The sequence below is a fragment of the Myodes glareolus genome, chromosome 13, assembly GCF_982192425.1.
Source record: "Myodes glareolus chromosome 13, mMyoGla1.1, whole genome shotgun sequence".
Taxonomy (NCBI): Eukaryota; Metazoa; Chordata; class Mammalia; order Rodentia; family Cricetidae; genus Myodes; species Myodes glareolus.
In genome coordinates, this window is record NC_142038.1 from 43,000,911 (window position 1) to 43,023,255 (window position 22,345).

A 22,345-nucleotide genomic window follows, 5' to 3' on the forward strand; every position below is an offset into this window, starting at 1 on the left:
TCTCTAAGACCTAGCATTTTTATTTCCAGAGTTTTAATTCCCTCAAGCCATCAACAAATAAGTCTAAGTCTGTCAATACTTTTTTGCTCCATCTCATTTTACACTGAACTTAGAGTTTTCTTTCTTTCTTTCTTTCTTTCTTTCTTTCTTTCTTTCTTTCTTTCTTTCTTTCTTTCTTCCTCTCTTACTTTCTTCCTTCCTTGTTTTCTTTCTTTCTCTCTCTTTCTTTTCCCCTTTCTTCATCTTTCTTTCTTCCTCTCTTCCTTTCTCTTTTCTTATCTTTCTTTCTTATTCTCTTCCTTCCTTTCTTCCTCTCTTTTTTCTTTCTTTCTCTCTTGCTCTCTTCCTTCCCCTTTCTTTCTTTCTTTCTTTCTTTCTTTCTTTCTTTCTTTCTTTCCTTCTTTCCTTCTTTCTTGTCTTGGAGACCGTTGTGGTGTTTTGGTTTCCATTTTTGTGCATGCATGTAAATATCTACAGAAGAAACAATCTTCAGATCAATAGAGCTGGTAAATTATGTAGGTGGCCTGAGGATCAGGCCAATCAATTAGGGTTATTGCCTTTCAATGGCTTCAATTTTCCTGGCTCACAGGTGGGCACTCAAATCTTGTTTTAACCAACATGTGTGTTAGGGTTTAAAAAAATATGTGTTTGAACACATGTGAGTCATATAAAATTCTTCCTCATAGCCAGGCTTGATGTTCTGCACCTAAAGTCCCAGCTGCTTCAGAGGATGAGAAGATTACTGAGGTCACTTCTGAAGCAAAGTGAGAAATGGCCTAAAAAATTTCTCCACAACTGACCATGTCCATGTGGCTTGCATTGCTATTTAGGGAAAACTGGGTAGCTACTGTCTTAGGACATGGCTATTGCTTTGTAGAAAAGTATGCTGGACTTGATGAGTAGGTGGTTGCCTACAAAGTCTTATTTTAGGAATCTCCCACAATATTTTAGCACACCTGCTCCCTGATATCTCGAATTCTTTCAAGAGGGACAAACTCTTCCAATCCACAATATCAAGACATAAAAATAAGAGGAGCCAGAATATACAGTATTCTCTGCAAGAAATTGTTTTAAGCATATTTAATAGGTTATAAGTGATTGACATTTGACTTTGCCTGAGGAAAAATTGATTTGGACAAGGAAGAGGAGCCATTAGATCTGAGGTGTCTCAGAGTTAAAGTCTGAGATATATCTTACCAGCTAAGTACAGAAGATGGCAAGGAGAGACCCTCTATATACCTAGTTTTGACAGAGTAGCTTCTATTATACTATAGTTGCAAAAGAATTTTAGTCCCATGTATGCTGTATTCATTGAGCTTCCACCTGTTCTTGTAGCTATGTAGTTGTAAGATGAGATACATGTGATAATGTCTATGACTGAAGGCGAAAAATTCATCCTACACTAGAGGATCAAGGAATAATTTAGAAACGGTAAATATGTTGGCTAGTTTTATGCCAACTCGACTCCCTCTAGAGTCATTTGGGAGGAGGGGGCCTTGATTGAAAAAAAAAACACCTCTGTAATATCTGTCTGTAGGCAAGCATGTGGGGTATTGTATAAATTTAGTGATTGATGAGACGGAGCCCAGACCACTGTGGGTAGTGCCATCCCTAGGCTGGTGGTCCAGGATATAAAGATAAAGCAGGCTGAGCAAGACATAGGAGCAAGTCAGTAAGTGGTACTGCTCCAAGACCCTTGCATCAGCACCTACTTCTGAGTCCCTCCCAGTGTGTTTCTGCTCCGATCACCTTCGATGCTGAGCTGTGATATGGAAGAGTAAGCAAAACAAGCCCTTTGTTTCCCAATTTGCTTTTGGTCATGGTGTTTTGTGACAGCAATAGAAACCCTGACTAAGACGGTAAGTCAGTCTTCCTTTCTGATACCATCTACAGGAGTTAAAGATCTTTATTTATTAATAGTAGCCAATTATGAACTTGTTTTCCTGCCTCTAACCAAAGGTTTACTCTTTTGAGTGTTTTCAGCCTCCTCACCTTCATATCTACTTGAATGGTGGCTTTTTTTTGACAAAAATATCGGATTTTTTATACCAAAAAACCATTAAGATGCCAGGGGTGGGGGATGAACCTTTTTTTCAGCTGACCTACAAAAACGTGTTTTTCACATGTTTTTCCCCACACAGCCATCCTTGTGCCGCACAACATGTAGTTCCATCCCAGTATCTCACTTAAATTTGCCTTCCATAGGTTAGGGAAATTCCTTGTCCTATCATTCCTAGAAAAAGAACAGATATTTAGCTATCCCTTACCTTCCTCCTTGTCACATATAGGCATAGTTGATTTTGAAATGGGAAGAAGCTAAAAATGATTCTGAGAGTTCTTTCTAATGGCTGAACTGAGTGTCTGATGAAGCTCACTCCTGTTCTATCAAACAAGAAAAAAAATGTCACATTGAGGATAAAAGGAGGAAGGAGTGTAAGGAGTAAAGAAAATAGTATCATATCACATGTCATGATAATTATTGAAGTTCTATGTGGTTATATAATGAGAAGGAATATATAACATTTATGACTTGAGCTATCAACTCTAGCATTCAGCTCCATCTTATATTCTCAAGTAGGAAGTAATTATGGATCCTATGAGTGTGTACTTAAGGAGTAATGGTGACAGCATTAATTTGATTAATGCTCAACAACTTTGTAGACACATTAACCTTTTTTGCCACCTATTTTGGAGACCTAAATGAGAATCCATTCTACCACACACTTGTAGCACAACCTTAGACAGATGCTTGCACTCTAAGCTTCGATAACTACAGCATGTAATCAATACCTGGGTTACCAGCTTAAATCAAATAGAGATTCAATATGGGAAATAACCTAACAGACTGTACTGTGGGTGTGATGTTACTCTTCAACTAGATTTGAATATTTTTGAGGAAAGGACAGGAAAACTCGTCAAAAAATGTATTAGCTTTTCAAGAATTTTACCCAGTAGTTTTTTTCAACAAATGATTTTATCATTAAGGATGACACATTCTCAAGAAAGATATTATAATTTTGAGATTTTTAAAACATGAAAGGACAATTTTTGGCACATACAGTGCCAGGTCCATTGGTCTCTGGCTCTTAAAATCCTTAGGCCATCTCTTTAGTGATGTCCCCTGAGCCTTAGGTAAAAGAGTTATGCTATACATGTGTATGTGTGTAAGTCTTCATGTAAGTATGTACATGTAAGTTCAGGTATTTGCAGAGGTCAGAGTCGCCAGATACCCCTTGAGCTGGAGTTACAAGTGGTTGTGAATTGTCTATCATGGGTACTTGGAACCAAATATATATATATATATATATATATATATATATATATTTAATAAATAGCATATCCTCTGTGTAAGAGACATTACTGCCTAAATCTGATGTGGATATGTTCATTCAGCATTTACTAGCTCTGTTACCTGGAACAAGGCTTTTGCATTTTTGAGGTAGAAAATAAGAATAGTAGGGGCTAGCGCTCAGCAGACTATAGTAACGTGTTTTAGCAGTATGTGGAAGCCCTGGGTTAAATTCTGTAAACTGAGTGTGGTGTTACATGTCTGCAATTACAGCTCTTGGGAAGTGGGCAGAAGGATCAGCAGTTCAACTATGTATGAGTTGGAGGCCAGCCTTGGCTCCATGAGATTTTGTCTCAAAGTAGAATAGAGTGAAACAATAGAATAGAACAGAATAGAATAGAAGAGTGATTATAGCACTATTCAAAAACTCAAGATTGAATGAAGAATTGTTTAAAAAGTGTAAAGCTTCACATAAGGTAGACCTTAGATCATATGTGTTACTCACATAAGGTAGACCTTAGATCATATGTGTTACTCACTCATAGTTATTATTTTTCAGGAAAATTATGCAAGAAAATATTTAAAAAGTTATTATTCCAATTTTTTTTTTGTAATTTTATTAAATTATAAAAAGTTTCCATTTACGCCCCTCCTCCCAACGCCCTCCCACTCCCCCCCTCCCTCTCCTCCTCCCTCTTTGTCCCCTAGGGAAGTCAGGGTCTCCTGCCCTGTGGGAAGTCCAAGTTCCTCCCCCCTCCAATTTATTTTTTATTTACTCCTAAGAAGTAAGTTTGTTTCATATTTCTTTTTGTTGATATGTGAAACACCCATTGAAAGTAATTTGGATAATTAAATTAATAAAAATAAACTTTTCTTCTCACAGTTACTAAATCTCCACTGAGCTCAGTGCTATGGAATGTTCCTGCAATTTAAGTCACTTGAGTGATTGAGGCGTGAAGATTATTTGAGTGAGGCAACAAGCAAGACCTGTTAAAACACACGCACACACACACACACACACACACACACACACACACACACACACACGAGAGTCACATGTTTGTTCCTGGCTACTCAGGCCCGAAATAACCTCACAGAAACTGTATTAATTAAGTCACTGCTTGGCCAATTAGCTCTAGTTTCTTATGGACTAGCTCTTACATCTTAGTTTAACCCATTTCCATTATTTTATATTTTACCTTGAGGCTTGTAGCCTACTGGCAAGGTTCCACCTGACAGCTTATGTCTTTCTCCTCTGACGGTTCCATGACGTCTTGCTAACTGTCCCTCTTTCTCCCAGTTTTCAGTTTAGTTTTCCCTGCCTAGCTCTACTCTATCCTATCACAGGCCCAGGAAGATTCTTTATTCATTAACCAATTGTATTCACAGCATACAGAGGGGAATCCCACATCACCTCCCCTTTTCTGTTTAAATAAAAAGAAAGGTTTCAACTTTAACATAGTAAATTTACATATAACAGGTATCAAGCAAGAATTACAGTTACAATATTTATTTCTACTTTATCTTTTATCATAACTAACGAAAACTATAACTATAACTATCTATTCTTCAACTCCATCAAAGACTCCAGAAAGATATAATATTACCTAAGTAAACAGGAAGTGCATTATAGGCAACTTCCAAAACTGTAGAGTTGACACAGACATCTCACTGCCTGGACAGTCACTCAAAGTTCTTCTGTATCATTGGCACATTCATCTTCAGCCTAAGGCCCATAGTATCCAGCAGACTTTTCCACGAAGCAGGAAATTTTAAAGATGGTTCCACCTATACTGGCAGTTTGTCAGTCACATTTTTCTGTGTTCTACAGAATGTCTAGCAGACTCTTTCATGAAGCAGGAACCCTGAAGGATTGTCTCATCTTTAGGCAAGTTCAGCAGTCATTTCTCTGTGGGTTCTGCATGTCCAGTTCATCAAGCAGTCCAGGCAAGAGCAGTTTCTTGACAGAATGGCTAACCAACACTATAACGAGCCTCTTTGTGCCCATTATCCTCTTGAAAGAGATTGGTGCTGTCAGGAGCAGATATGTCTCATCATCACGAAAAGTCCTAAGTTCTTAAAATATTTTAAATGCTATATTCTGTAGTCTTTGAAAGGTTTGAAGAATAACTATTCATCTGAAATATATCTCTGTACATTTAGAAAACCTATCTAACATGACTACAAGTTTGACTATTATAGATGATTATTAACCTATTTTTCTTAATTATACATTATATTTTAAATGAGCTGTGTAACTATTAATCAAGAGCAGAAATATTATATATATATATATATCACAAAATTGATCTTAAATTTGTATCAATAAACCAAGATCCATACCAGTGCAAATCTCTGTAGCATATTCCCCTTCCCCTTTAAATGTAACAAACATTTAGAAACAATCATTTAGGGAACTTGGGTGTAGTTCTCTCCAATTTCTTCCTGCTTTTTGCTGGGCAAAGTAATTTTTTGGGGGCGTTCATGGTGAATTTTCAGGGGTTCTTGGTCCATCAAACCACATTAGTCTGGAAGCAATCCACAGGTTCTCATCCTCTATGGAAATGAAAGAGAAACCTCTTTTCCAAAGCAACAAATCCTTAGACCTAAATTTTGAAGTCAAGATACCTTTATGTTGGTTTATCTTAGTAGTCCATACAATGAAATGTCTTTCTGTACGTAGCTCCTTCACAGTCAAAGAATTCAAAGAGAACATAATAATATACGTAATCCAGACTCCACAGTTTTCCATCTTTATGTGGTTTATTTTTCTTTACTCCTTTTAAATCTATAACTGTCTGTACTCTGTCTTTTTAAAGACTTTGTTCTATTTCTTTTAAAATAACATTACTTCTTTTTATAGTTCTCTATACCCTTTTTCTTCTCTCTCCCAAGCCTACATACATTTTTTTTAAACACTCTGTGTCTCATTTAGAGGGTCTTTTATGTCTGAATCTGTCCTTACTGCATATCTGTAATTCTTTTCTGACTAGGAAAGTCTCTTAAAATGCTAAGTGCTTCTTAAAAACCCAAGCAGCAATATTGCTTGGGCAAATAGGGCTCTGCTTGCTCAGCCCATTCCAACATGGTGGAAGTCCATTCATTGCCTCTGAGACTGCTGGGTGGGAGCCATGTTCATCACCTCAGCTGTGGTAACCAGTTGGCCCATGATGTCACCAAGTAACTTGCAGTACATTGCCCACAAACCCCATTCAAGTTCTCAGCCTCCTGAAAGAGCCAGAGTTAGTGCTGGCAGCATGGTCCAGGAAGCCACTATTTTGAAACCATCTGGGAAGGTGGGAGTGGGGAGGTTTGCTACTGCTGAGTCAGGAAGAGCTCTCTTAATGGAGCTGCCAGTGAACAGAGCAAGAAGCTGCTTTAAACTATGTTTTGTTTTGTGTGTATGACTAAAGTTCCTTTCCAAGCTTTCTCAGTTTTTTTGTGAATTTAGTCAGCCACGTTGGCATGCCAATCTGTTGTTAGGAGGCTGTTTGTTTTTTCCCCGGCTGCCCAGACTCCTGAAATAATCACTTAGAAACTATATTAATCAAATCATTGCTTGGCCCATTAGCTCTAGCTTTTTATTGGCTCACTCTTACATCTTAATTTAACCCATTTCTGTAAATCTGTGTATCACCACATGGCTGTTTTAAGAGGCTTCTTGTTTGTTCCCGGATGCTCAGTCCCAAAATAATTACACAGAAACCATGTTATTTACAATACTGTTTGGCCAACAGTGTAAGTGTATTTCTGTCTAACTATATCTTAAATTAACCCATATCCATTAATCTGTGTATTGCCATGAGGCTTTGGCTTACTGGGTAAAGTTTTGGCATATGTCTCCAGTGGAGCTGCATGTCTTCTCCCTGACTCTGCCCTCTTTCTCCCAACATTCAGTTTAGTTTTACCCACCTACCTCTATTCTGCCCTGTGCTGGCACAAGACAGTTTGTTATTAACCAGTGGTATTCACAGATACAGAGGGGCATGGGCTATCTCTTTTTGAGTTGTTGGTCAGTAGGATTCCATAGGCCTCCAAACATTACAGACTATTTATATTGCTTTTGCTCTTGGTGATATTCCAGAACTTGATGGTAAGACTCTATTGCTGAAGACATGACATACTTGAATCATCAGACATGGAGAATGTCAACTGAACTGACCATGAAACATCATCCCTTGTAGCTAGTTCTCCTGTTGCTGAATGGTATTATATAGGAGAAGAAAGGTAATCAACACTACCCAGCTACAAGCCCTGTGAGGCACAGTAATAACAAGGTTGTTAAAGCGTGTGCATTGGCCCAACAGTGACATGAGTGTCAAGAGATTAACCAATCATTTTCTGTTTGGTTAATACCTGCACCATAAAATGTAATCCACGCCTGGGATTTTAACTGAGCCAAAACCCCATGATTGGTTAGATTACTGGGCTTAGTGGGGAGACTAATACTACTATCCTGAGAAATGGGCATAATAATAAACTGGCACCTAAATTCTTGTTCTTATACCCATAGATTGTCATATGGAGTAGTAGACTTCAACCTCTATAGGAGAAGCATCTTCTTGCAATAGATGACAGTGACCACAGACCCACAACCAGTCAACATGCATTGAGTAGTCATTTCTGAGGAGCACGCCTGTGTGGCAGCCCTCTTCCCAAGGCTCAGGGATCATCACGGAAGAGAAACCAGGAAGATTACAAAAGCCAGAAGTAGTGAACATTTGCAGCAAAACATTATTTGCAGGACATTACAGGGCTATGGCACACATGTCCTCAGAGCAGCTGTGACTGCTTACACAAGACCTAAACAAGATAAAGCCAGCTGAAATTCTAGCATGTATGGAGGAGAAGCTCATGAAATCCTAAACCTAGCTATTGATGGCTGTTGAATGAGAGAGTATGTTTTCTTTCAGGATGAGGACCCTGAAGGGATACTTATGCTCCAGCAGAAGGTCCCACCACCATATCCATACAGGCAGTACTAAGTGGACTCTGTGAGTTTTAAAAAAGAGATAGTATTCAATACAATGCCCATCAAAATTCTTCAAAGACCTCGAAAGAATGGTACTCAACTTCATTTGGAAAAGCAAAAAATCCAGGATAGCCAAAACAATCCTGTGCAATGAAAGAACTTCTGGAGTCATCACAATCCCTGACTTCAAACTCTACTACTGAGCTACAGTACTGAAAACAGCCTGGTATTGACATAAGAACAGACAGGACAACCAATGAAACTGAATAGAAGACCTGGATATCAATCCACACATCTTCGAACACCTGATCTTTGATAAAGAAGAAAAAAATCAAATGGAAAAAAGAAAGCATATTTACCAAGTGGTGCTGGCAAAACTGGATATCAACATGTAGAAGAATGAAAATAGACCCATATCTATGACCGTGCACAAAACTCAAGTCCAAATGGATCAAAGATCTCAACATAAAGCCAGCCACACTGAATCTTACAGAAGAGAAAGTGGGAAGTACACTTGAACACATTGGCACAGGAGATCACTTCCTAAATATAACCCCAGAAGCACAGACACTGAGAGAAACAATTAATAAATGGGACTACCTGAAACTGAAAAGCTTCTGTAAAGCAAAGAACATGGTCAACAAGACAAAACAAAAGTTTACAGAATGGGAAAAGATCTTCACTAACCCCACATCAGACAGAAGTCTGATTTCCAAAATATACAAAGAACTCAAGAAATTGGACACCAAAAGATTACATAACCCAATAAAAAAATGGAATACAGACCTAAACAGAGAACTCTCAAAGTAGGAATCTAGAATGACTGAAAGATACTTAAGGAAATGTTCAACATCCTTAGTCATCAGAGAAATGCAAATCAAAACTACTCTGAGGTTCCAACTTACACCTGTAAAAATGGCCAAGATCAAAAACACTAATGACAACTTATGCTGGAGAGGTTGTGGGGTAAAGGGAACACTCTTGCATTGCTGATGGGAATGTAAGCTGGTACAACTCCTTTGGATGTCAGTGTGGCAATTTCTCAGAATATTAGGAAATAACCTTCCTCAAGACCCAATAATATCCACTTTTGGATATATATCCAAAGGATGCTCAGTTGTGCCACAAGGACATGTGCTCATCTCTGTTCATAGCAGTTTTGTTTGTCATAGCCATAACCTGGAAACAACCTAAATGCCCCTTGATCGAAGAATGGATAAGGAAAATGTGGTACATTTACACAATGGAGTACTACACAGCAGAAAAAATAATAACAGCTTGAATTTAGCAGGAAAATGGATGGAGCTAGAAAACATTATTTTGAGTGAGGTAACCAAGACACAGAAAGACAGTTATCACATGTACTCACTCATAGGTGGTTTTTAAACATAAATCAAAGAAAGCCAGCCTACAAACCACAATCCCAGAGAACTTAGACAACAATGAGGACACTAAGAGAGACTTACATAGATCTAATCTACATGGGAAGTAGAAAGTAGAAAAAGACAAGATCTCCAGAATAAATTGGGAGCATGGGGACCTTGTGGGAGAGTTGAAGTGGGGAGGGGAGAGGCAGGGAGGGAAGCAGAGAAAAATGTAGAGCTCAATAAATATCAATAAAATAAAATAAAAAAGTAAAAAACAAAAAACAAAAAAAAGAGATAGTATATGAGTTTGGGAAGGGAGTAGGAGAGGAATTGAGGGAGAAGGAATAGTGGATTTGATAAAGAGGCAGGACCTAAAGGAGCCATAGAACCCTGTGATTACTTGAGATCTGCTGATCATATGTGTGTTTTACAGGAATGAAATACAGTAGGAGAAACTTATGGGAGACTAGACAAGGGTGCCAGATAGCATCTGCTGAAATCAAGTTTCCAGAAGCAGTAGCAATGTCCTTTATGCTAATGACATGGCTTCTTTTGGCTGTGGTTCTACTTCTGTTCAGTCTGACAACCAGGAGGTAAAATCCAAAGAAGGTTCAGCTCAAGTTGTGTGTGACAAAAATGATTGAATCGAACTTTTTCCAGTAGGTTGCTAGGGAGGAGTCCATCTCTGGTTGTTATGTAAGCCTAGACATACACAATTGCCTATAGACAGAAGAAACTGATGGAATTTTGAGGGCAAGTTAAATACTGTTCCCCCGAGGTGGAGGATGGCCATAGAAATTCATGCAAAGGGAATGATAATCAAGAGTTGCTTTGCAACACTGAGCAAACCCTTCACCTTTTCTTAGCTTGGTTTTCACATGGATCAATTGGTAGCACTCTTCAGAGTGCTTTCTCTTTTCCCAGTTCCTTCTTCACACTCTTTTATAAAGTCTATGGTTTAATCTATAAAACCCAACCTCTATTGTTCTGTATGAATAGGCTACCTTGGTGAATCCAGGGGCTGCTGTGAGTGTGAATTGCAGCAAGCTGCAGCAGGGATTCTGCATTTAATTAAAGAATAAAAGAGTACGAGGTACTATTATCCATGTTATTAATACCCACACTCAGGTACCTAGTTACATACAGCTTGCTAGTCTAGAACACCTGATACCTGGGTTTTGGTATTGTTAGTCTAGAACCCAGGCACTTAGTCACATACAGTTTGTTAGTCTAGAACACCTAGTTTCTCTTCTTAGGGTGAAACACCCTCAGTATTTAAAATCCAGATGCTTGTTTTGACACAGCCATAGTACTCGTGTGTAGAAGATACATGGAATCACTTTCCCACATATCCCATGTGCAACAGCTTAAACTGATCTAAATGGATCATGAATGGTCATAAATGGATCATTTTCCTCATGAAAAGTATGAAACATCTGATTAAAATTTCAGCTCGAATGCCTGTTGATTTGCCTCGTCCCTCCTTTCTTCTCTACCGTGCCTTCAGTTGAGATGCTAAGATATGCAAGGAAACCACATTTAAGAAATGGGTACTGGTAAGTATTTAAAGACTACATAGTTAGCCAGACAGTCTTTAATCTTTAATTAGTTAGTATAGGCCTTTAATCCCAGAACTCAGGAGGCGGAGGCAGAGTCAGGCAGATCTATGTGAGCTCAAGACCAGCCTGGTCTACAGAGCAAGTTCCAGGACAGGCTCCAAAGCTTCACAGAGAAACCTTGTCTTGAAAAATCAAAAAAAAAAAAAAAAAAAAGAAAAAAAGAAAAAGACTACATAGTGAAGGTTTAAAAAGCTTCTGAATTTTATTGAGTTAAACGTTTTCTTTCCCTATACAGTTGTTCTCGTTGGATTATTAAGTTTCCAAAAATAGAAAACTTCCTGCCTTTTGGAATTAAAAGTGAGTTCATTCTTTGGATAGTTGGAATACTCTGTCTGTCCTGGAAAGGCACACAGGCTAAGACACAGAGCTACCATGCAGTTATTTATTCCAGAGACCAATGGAATTTCTTTCAAATGATATGCAGTGGGAGGCTTTTCTCATGCACATTTTCCAGTGGTATTTATTTTTTTTCTTATTTGGCCTAAGTCTTCATTACTGGGACCCTCCCAGAAGACTTAACAATGAAACCTTTCCATTAAAGTCAATGTACAGTGGTTGAACAAATGTAGAACAACTTGATCAGCTGATGTTGAGCTTTTCACTAGCTGGGGAGTTGACAGAAAGAGAGACTTTAGTAATTTTCTTCTTTATCCTGTGCAGGAAACAGAATCAAACTGTGCTTGGTTTTATTTGGCAGCAGGTTGAAGGTGGCTTGAAAAATCCTACTGTGTCCATCTGAATGCAGAATGCATTCTCATCTTTAAACTTTTACTCTAGATTTGGGCAACAATGCTTTTGCCCTCCTGTCTCTTTTAAAGCAATTATTAATATATTGTGTCTTCTAGTGGCTTCACTTAAATTTCACTTTTTCTCTAGTTGCTTAAATTGGCCAGAGGAAATAATTTACAAGCTAAACAATTGCTTCAAAAGTTCCTCTAAGAACTCCTGGGTTTTTTTCTCTGTTAGTTTGTTTCTTAAGTGGAGTTTTTCCTGTATCTTGTTGTGATAAATAGACACCCACATGTGATCCTGTGCATACGATGACATTGCTGGAGCACATCCCAAGTCTAAAAGTTGCTCTACTTGCCTTCCCTGGGAACCCATGAGAAAGAAAACCAAAATATTTTTGTGTCAGTATGATCGAGATTTAGTGAAATTTAGTTCAAGTATATTTATTGTGCGATCAACCAGTTAGTTACATACAGCTTGTTAGTTTAGAACACCTGGTTTCTTCACTTAGAGTGAGACACTCTCAGTATCTAAAATCCAGATGCTTGCCTTTACACAGTTGTAGCACTTGTACCTGGAAAACGTTGGGATTCATTTCTCCAAAACAACACTTTAGAAGATTTTGAATAGAACACAAAGCCCAAGTTGAAATTTGTTCACCAGTGTGGTGGGGATAAAAGGTGGGTCTCTAAGAGGGATGCATGCATTTCTCACAGGGCTGGATCAATTTCTATAGGATTAGATTAATTACTGCAGACGTCCACAAATAAAGGAAGACTGACTTTGGATTTTTGTTTCTCCTACAGGTCCTTAATTTCCCCTCTAATGTATGCCAAGCTGTGTAGCAGCATGAGGTCTTTGCCACTCCAGTCTTGAACTTTTAGCTTCCCGAACTATGGGTCTAAATAAACCTCCTTTCTTTATAAATTACCCATGCTCGTGTATTATTTTATAGCAACAGATTTAGACAGATGGCATAGATTAGTGTCCGTGAATTTATGTTTTGGCCTCCAGCCTTTTTTATAATTATAAAAGGAGACTTACTGAAGCATGTTGCTGTGCCTGCTTTGACGAAGGGTGCTTGCTGTTTTAGCCGCTTGGACTTCCTGTGATAACGTACTGTAGTCTTCGTACTTCATAAATGATAGAAATTAATTGCTCACAATTCTAGCAGCTACGAGGTTAAAGATCAAGATACTGTGAGACTTGGAGCATGGTAAAGATTCCTGAGTAGATAAATAATGCCTTTAGGATGCTGCGTTTCCACTTGGCAGATGAATGAGGACACTCTCTTGAGCCTTAGACAGTGATGCTGTGATGAAACACCATGACCCAAGCAACTCAGGGAGGGAAAGGTTTATTTGGCTTACACTTCCACATCACTGTTCATCACTGAAGGAAGTCAGGACAGGAAGTAAAACAGGGCAAGAACCTGGAGGCAGGAGCTGATGCAGAGGCCGTGGATGGATACTGCTTACTGGCTTGCTGCTCATGGCTTGCTCAGCCTGCTTTCTTATAGAAACCAGGATCACCATCCCATAGATGACCTCACCCACAGTGGGTTGGGTCCTCCCCTATCAATCACGAATTAAGAAAATGTCCTCCAGGTTTACCTACAGCCTGATCTTACGGAGGGACTTTCTCAGTTGATCACCATCCTCACCCCTGCCCCACCGATAATTTTAGCTTGTGTCAGGTTGATGCAAGACTAGCCAGTATTGCCAGTAATTCCATTCATGAGGAAGTCTCAAGACTTAATCACTCCTCAAAGGCCATACCTTTTTATATCATTATGCTGAGTATGAGGTTCCAGCATATAAATTTTAGCGAGATCACAACCTTCAGAGCTAGATGACAACAGTGTTCATATTATCTCAATGATGATTCCAGAGAAATGTTATCTCAGTTGTCAAGGTAAGGAGTAATTGGGCTTCTAGATCAAACTTTTGCACAGACACTGGGGATTTTAACAGTGGCCACATTTTCCTCTGTGTTGGATGCTTGATAGTTTAGAACTCATTGCAAAACTAGCAATTGAAATAGAGATTAGAGTTAGGTTCTCCCCAAACTGAAACCCAATCCTTAAAAATAACTAAACCAAAACAACAATAACAAAACCACAATTGTATCTGTGGTGGTTTATGTCCCCAGACCAACACTTGGGTCTCGTGGTCTCACGCAGATCTTATGTTATTCTGGTAGAATAGTTACATAGATGTAAATTAGTCTGAATAATAATAAATTGTTATTTCTAAGAAGCCACTGGTTTATAAAACAGAGGTTTTGAAAATTTAACCATTGTAGAAAAATCTAAGCCCTAAAAATTACTTAATATTACAATGGCTTGATGAAAAAATTAGTTCCCACTTGAAAATCTTTTATGTTTGTGTTTCATCATTAGTACTAAATGTATGTAACAGTTTCTCAATCTCACCATCCAATGCCTTAGTGTAATTTGTGGATTTTTTTGTTTTTGTTTTGTTTTGTTTTGTTTGTTTGTGTTTTTTAAAAGCTTTTAAAGTACACATTGAAAGAGTTGAGGTTAGAATTCAGATCTGTCTTTAAGCGCCATCCCTGCAGGTCTGCATCAAATGGTATGCATAAACCATTCAAACTTGATATGCGGGTACCCTCCCTCTTTCACCAGGATAAAGACTATTGGTGTTTCTGAATTCACTGGTTCATTGAATGACCCGTTGACGGTGTCGTAAGGAGCAGAAGATCAGAGTGCTCGTTTGTATTATTATTTGCTGTATCCCTTGTTCCTAGGGATGTGGTGAGCACACAGGGGCTAATAATAAATACCACCGGGGACACAACTTTGCCTGGTTAACTAATCAGCTGAGAACCTTTGGAGCTGCCAGAGAGTCTCGTGTCTAAGGGGTGAACTCTGGAGAGAAACCCTGTAAACAGTAGAGAAACTGGCTATGGCAGGAAGATAGAAAAGCTGTGCTTACCCTCATGGGAAGAGGAGGATTAAGGGGAAGGGTGTGTAGGAAAATCCTGAAACTTCTTGGAAAAAGCACACCTTATAAATAAATAGAAGGTCAGCTAGCGCAAGAGGCTAAAATTTCCTCTAAGCTCCCTGGTGCACCTCAAAGCAGAAGTTGGAAAATTCCAGCAAAACAAGTGTTAGTGCTGAGTGGGACTCAGGTTTTGTCTGTGATCATTTTCCATGAGAAAAAGGAAAAGAAAAGAAAAAAAATATAACCTTCATAGAGGGTGGTCGAACTGGGGTTCCCTAACATTCTGGATGCTTGCTGTTCTGAGAATGAACAATCAGAATTAAAGCACAAGGCACCAAGTGGCAGATGCTATCAACTAGTCCGTGGTGTGAAGACCAAGCAGTACTTCCTGTCCTGTGCCCAGTCACCAAATCATTGACAAGAGACAGTGAAAGCTGATACCATCAATATCTGAGACTTACTTTGTGTCTGCTGCTCAGTTAAACTGTATCTGAAGAGCATGTGGAAATGAATTAAGATCCTGTCCAAGTTAGGGTTCCTATTGCTGTGATAAAACACCATGACCCAAAGCAACTTTATATTAGCTTAAAACTGAGGGCAGTTATGGAGGGAACTTAAGGCAGGAACTTGGAAGCAGGAACTGAAGCAGAGGTCACAGAGGAATGTTGTTTACTGGCTTGGTCCTCATGGATGGCTCAGCCTGTTTTCTTATAGCACCCAGGACCACCAGTCCAGGGGCAGCCCACCCACAGTGAGCTTGTCCCACGTCAACCATCAATCAGGGAAGTGCATGACAAGTTGCCCACAGATCAAGTTGGTGAAGGCATTTCTCAGTTGAGGTTCCATCTTCCCAAATGAGCTTGGGTTGAGTTGATGTATACAAAGCCACTTAACACAGATATAGGGAGATAAGTAGTATAGGAAGTTTATTAGTTATTTTTCTATTGCTGTGATAAAGTACCTTGACCTTATAGAAGAATGAGTTTATTTCAGTTTATCATTCTGGAAGGCAAGAGTCCACAATGGTTGAGAATTGTAGCAACCAAGTCATGGCACCAGGAATAGCTAAGGGCTCACATCTTGAACCACAAGGAGGATGCAAAGAAAGCAAACTCAAAATGGTGCCACCCTTTAAAATCGCAAAGTCCACTTCTAGTGACATACTTCATTCTAACATGGCCACTCTTCCTAAACCTCCAAAAGTGGTGCCACCAACTGGGGACCAAGAATTTGTCTGGGACTACTAGGGATATCTTATTCAGGCCACCACAGGTAGAGACCACTCATTCAACTCGAAGGCTATCTAAATTATTGTATTAGATCTGCCATGTAATAGGACTTTGGGGGCTCAATTTTCTCATGTCCCATAACAAGTAGGAAATGAAATTCTTCCTAAGGTTTCTTCTAGGCCCCACATTTTTTCTTTTAAAGCATTTTTTTTTCTTTAGAGTCAGGTCTGGTGGTGCAAATCTGTAATACCAATTTCTTGGAAGGCTGAGGATCACAAGTTCAAGACCAGCCTGGGCCAAACAGTGATTTTAAGGTCATCCGTGTAGCTTAAAGAGACCCTGGGTGAAAACAAAGAGCAGTGGCCAAATTTCAGCAGTAAAATGTTTATCTAGTATGACAGAGGCTCTGAGTTCAATCCCCAGGGCTGACAATACCAAACAAGAACAACAAATAACATGGAGACAGTCTGACGGTCTGAGCGTATTTTCCCTCATCCTTAGAATTATTACATCTGTTGAAACTTGACAGAGGATTTAATAAAAAAAAAAAGATGTTTGGTGCCCAAAGCAAAAAGAGTCAGACTTGAGTACCACCCATAATTCAGAAATCTTGGAGATAAAGAGCCTACGTAAGCATTAAAATGTTATTTGTTTACAGTAATGGCTTTTTCAGTGCTCACTTGAGTGAGTGACAGAACAACATTGAACATGCGAATGGGTCATTTCTAAAGGAATGCTCCCCTTATTAGAGCATTAGGTGCTCCCTGTTGGCTATTTTATTGGATTCCCACGTATTTTCCTTTGGGAACAGGAAAGGAGGGTTTTGAAAGGAAAGGAAATAATACTTTACAATATCAAAACAAAAATGTGGATTAAGAGGTTATGTGGGCAATACATGTAATCAGTCTTGAAATGTGGCTCTGATTCTAGGTAGCACTAGGGATGTCCTTGAGAGAATAAATAGCCAGGAATTTTACCTCAGCGATGAGTTATGACAGCAGGCTTCATGTCTCACGTAAATGGTAACCTTTGCTTAGTGTAATCCTAGCTCTTTATAAAGAGAACAGAATTAGACTCCACCAAATGAAGAGCCAACATCTTGGCAGTCTTACCCTGGGAAGATGAAAAGATACATGGATATAATACAAATGAACAATGGTGATGCTCTTACGTATTATCTGAGTGGCTAGGATGCCTGCTGACACTAGCTTCATGGATAATGGATAGGTTCAAGGTTTTGAAAAAATACAACATGACATCTACTTAAAAGTAAGTAGTGGAAGAAGCTGATAAAAACTCCACCAGGGAGAAATAAGAAAAAGAGAAATAAAATTAGTGAGGTACATTATTTTATGGTTTAAAACGTCAGATGACTAAGAACACTTTGAATTTATACAATAAACTCAGGTTTGTATATTATTTTTAAGTCTTGTTCATTTGATTTAATGGAGAAATTTAGCATGCTATTCTAATTTATTTTCCATGACTTATTCAGATAATTAATTCGAAGTGTCCACAAAGAAATACATATTTTGATACATGTTTTAAAAAATTATGTAATATATACTTTTGTTTTTAAATTATTTATGTACTTATTTTCTTTTTCCTTCTTTCTTTTCTCTCTTCCCCCCCACCCGTGTGCACATGTGCGGATGTGTATGTGCGTGCGTGTGTGTGTGTGTGTGTGTGTATGTATGTGCATGCGTGTGTGTGTGTGTGTGTGTGACTTTGGGTTGAATCCAGTACTTTAAGGATGAAGTGCTCTACCATTGAACCACACTCTTAGCTCAAGTTGAATATTTTAATGATGACTCTTTAAAAAAAAAAGACTGATATTTTGATACACAAGAATCCTCAGGGTACATCCTTCTCTTTTTTCCTGTTTAGTAAGATTATTTTCTAGGAACAATGGATTTAATTTTTATTCTTCAGATCTCTTGGTTCTTTATCTCATGGCCTTCATGCCCACCTCTGCCTCTTTCCTCCATCTCTCTCTTTTCAGAAATAGAAATAATTTAAAGCAATTTAACATAGCAATCTAAATCCATGACTAAAACACTGTTTGGTAGATTATTCAAAAGTTTATTTCCACCGGTACAGTAGCACATGCCTTTAATTCCTGTACTCGGGAGGCAGAGGCAGGTGGATCTCTGTGAGTTTGAGGCCAGCCTGGGCTACAGAGTGAGACCCAGAACAGCTAGAGCTACACAGTGATATCCTGTCTTGGAAAAAAATGCTCCTCACACTGAGAGTTTTGCCTTGTCCTTGGTGTCTCATGTCTCATTTCTTTTTCTTTCTTTTGTTACTTACTTATTTGTTTGCTTGTTTACTTGTTTTTTTTATGTTTCTTGGTTTTCTCCAGTACCTCGACGGCAGGCATTCCTGACTGTCTATACCTCCTTTAGAGTGACATACTAACTGTTTTGATTCTTACGGTTCCTACCAGAGCTAGGAGGCATTTAACACAGAATCATTTACTCGACGAAGTTGATGGCAAAAGAATACGGTTCTGTAAATAACACACACGGTTCTATTTGGATGCCTCTGTAGCTTAACACTTACTATTTTCTTGTTCCTAAGGCCCACTTTGTCCAACGTCTTTTTCTCATGCTTTCTCCATCAAAAGACGTGGTGTCCAGTCACGAGTTATGGACGGATGTTACTGCTTCCCCCCCCCCCCCCCCGATGTTGAGACTCTGTTGTGTTTGAAAAGAATCAAAAACTACTTTAAAATGATACTAACCGTGAGGCTCCTCTGGGGCTGTGATAGCTAATCTTGGTTGCCAGCTTGCCTATGAATCAACTGAATCACAAGCCACTGGGCGCTCCTGTGTGGGATTTTCTTGGCTAGATGATTTGAAATAGGGCGAGGCACTCTGAATGAGGCAGCAGCAACTACTAGCAGCACATATAAAAGGACATGAAAGAAGGAAACTGCTTTTTGCCTGCTCGCCCTCACTCTCGGTGGCGAGTTCATCCATCCTGTCGCGAGGCATCCCTTCGCTGATGTTAGAACTGACTCTGTAGGGATCCTCCAGGCCTTTAGCACCAGATTGGGGCTTCTGAGACAAGCGGCCTTGTGGATGCTCACGCTACTTGTTCTATTCATTTAGAGAATCTGGACAAACGCAGGGCACGAGGCCATTCTCAATGTTTGTAGTCAAGAATTTAAAAGTGATTGGTAGTTAGTCTCTAATTCGTGTGTCAACATTGGGGGTCAGATACTGCATATCAAAACTGATCACTTATGTGTTGACACTTGGGTTTCTGTCACTCTTCCCTCCTCTCACTCTCCACATAGGAGCCCATCTTTCTAGGCCTCTCCATGTGACATGGCCTTGTCACAGCACAGCGTCCATTGGGTGGTTGAATTTCTTACATGGAGGTTTATGGCTCTGAAAATCAGTATTCCAACAGTCATTTATTTCTCTAAATAAAAGGTGTCCTTTCGCTGTGGTGTTTATGATTTCTTGGACCCAGAATTATAGCAACATATAATCTAATTTGGAAAGACCTAATTTGTGGAATTCTTCCACATAAGAAACTCAGACTTTCGGATTCAAATTGAAGATAATTTTTTTCTGAATAGAATGGTAAGCAGTTTTTCACTTTGTTTTGTCAGGGAACTTTCAAATACAGCTAAGACGAGGACTGAGGATGTATATCACTGCTGATGCTGCCCTCCTCCTCTGCTTTGACTACCTTTCTATGTTGCTGTGATCAAACAAGATCCAAAGCAACTTATGAAGGAAGTATTTATGTTTGTTTATGGTTCCAGGGGGAGAATCCCCCACAATGATGGGGGAGGCTGGACTGCAGGTGGCTATGGTTGAAAGCCAAATGATCACAGTCTCAACTGCAAAGATAAAGCAGAGCCAGCAAACTGAAAGTAGGGCAAGGGTATGAACTCTTAAAACCCTTTCCCAGTGTTGAACTTCCTCCAAGAAGTTTGAAACGTCTCTGTGAACAATCCCTCCACCTGGGAACCAGATGTTCAAAGACAGGAGACAGTTTTCATTCAAACCACCACATCCTCTCACCTCCTCCTTTTGTTTCAAGGTTTTATTGTGTAGCTCAAATTGGCCTCAAACTTGTGGCTATCCTCTTCTCTCAGCTTCCTCCAAGCTCAGATCATGGACATGAGCCACTTCACCTAATGGGATACTTTTTTTGAGAATATGTGTATTGATACAGATGTGTGGGGATGTGAACACTTGTACCTGTGGGTACATGTTCATAAGGTACCAGGGCAGGATATTGCCTGTCTCCCTCTATCTCTATCACCTTATGTTTTTTGAGACATGGTTTCTTACTGAACCTAGAGATTATGATTTTGTCTAGAATGGATGGCTAGCCAGCACCTGGTATTCATCTATCTCTGTCTCCTGATCCTGGGGTTATGTGTATCTGCTCTCTTGTTCATCTTTTATGTGAGTGTCAGTGTCTAGGACTAGGTAATGGGAATGGGCTACATTTTGTTGAGTTGATAGCCAAAGAGGTTCCCTAGATAACTTTGCAAACATCACAGAAAATTAATTACCCTCTACAACCAACCTGAGGGTACAGACATATTGCTGAAGTCCTCAATTATTTATGACACCAAGCATGGAGAAACCAAACTCATGACCAGCAAGAAGCTTTATCCTTACTAGCTAGCATTCACTGTTCTAGAATGTACTTCATATGCTATGTTGTAGTAATGAGGAGTGCAGGCCCCTTGTTACATCCCACCTGGCTAGCTTACACGTGAAATAATTACACAGAAACTGTATTTATTTAAACACTGCCTGGCCCATTATTTCTAGCCTCTTATTGGTTAACTCTCACATATTAGTTTAACCCATTTCTAATAATCTGTATTGCCACTTGACTGTGGCTTCCTGGCATGAGTTTAACCAGTGTCCGTCTCAGAGAGGAGAGCCATGACATCTGCAACACTGCCTTCTTCTTCCAAGAATCCTGTTCTGTTTACTCTGCCCACATAATTTTCTGCCCTATCAAAAGTCCAAGGCAGTCTCTTTATTTAACCAATGAAAGCAACACATAGAAAGAAGACCCTCCTACACCTCTATGTAGAAGAAAATTCATCATCATTCAAATGAGCTACAAACTCTGCTACCTACAAGACAAACAAGTGCAATAGTGGCACAATTATTATGGGGATAACAACCACCATTTCTTTTCTTTAAAAATTGGTTTTAGGCCAGCTCATGAGATGGAACCCATACCTGACACCACTAAAGTGACCAAGAACCTGTGACGAGATAAGTCATGGGCTAATGGAGCACTCACTCTTATTATTCTACTAAAGAACATAGCAATGAAATGACCATCACTCAGTCCTCAGCAGAGATGCTTCCTCCTGCAGTATGGTGATTAGCATAGAGACCCACAACTGGACAATGTGCAGAAAGCGAGAAATTTTGGAGCACTCAGTCTTAAATGATGTCTTCATTAAACCCCTCCCACCAAGGCTCAGGGATCTATGCAGAAGAAGAGGCAGAGAGATTCTAAGAGTCAGAGATGGTGGGTAAATCTGAAAAAAAAAACCCAGCCTCTTTCAGACACAACAGGACAGATGTGCATATGAACTCTCAGAAACCATTATAGCATACAAGACCTGCATAAGTTCAAGCCAGAAAGATGCCCATGTGGAGAAGGAAAAATAGACACAAAGTCCCATCCTTAACTAAAAAGCTATTCATGAGTGATACCTGCTGGGAAAGGGAAGATCAGTTTTCTTCAGTGTACTAACAATGGGTATATCAATGACATTTCAGGACAAAGTGCACGTCTAAGAGCAGTGGGCCAACACAAAAGGATTTTTGTGTTGCTTAGTGTGCTTTATAAAAATATCTATTTTAGTATTTTTTTGTCTTTTTCTGTTTTTTCGTTTTTCTGTACTGAGGGAGGAATGGAAGAGAAAAAGCATGAACTTGGTGGGGTAGGGAGGTGGGGAAGAGCTAGGAGTAACTGGGGAGGGGTGATGTGGGCTTCCCCTCTGTATGCTGTGAATATGTTTTATTGCCATTAGTTAATACAGAAGCTGCTTTTGGCTAATGACTTAACAGAGTAAAGCTAGGCAGGATATCTGGACAGAGATGTAGAGAGAGAGTAGGCGGAATCAGGGAAACGCCATGTAGCTACCAAAGAGACAGACACACCCTGGAACTG

The 22,345-nt window shown here is 39.3% G+C and overlaps 1 protein-coding gene across 4 annotated transcripts in view; it reads right to left on the bottom strand.

Annotated features, from left to right (window-relative positions):
• Myot (myotilin) overlaps positions 1–22,345 on the bottom strand; it is a 46,113-nt gene that overhangs the window by 17,983 nt on the left and 5,785 nt on the right. The window lies entirely within an intron of this gene.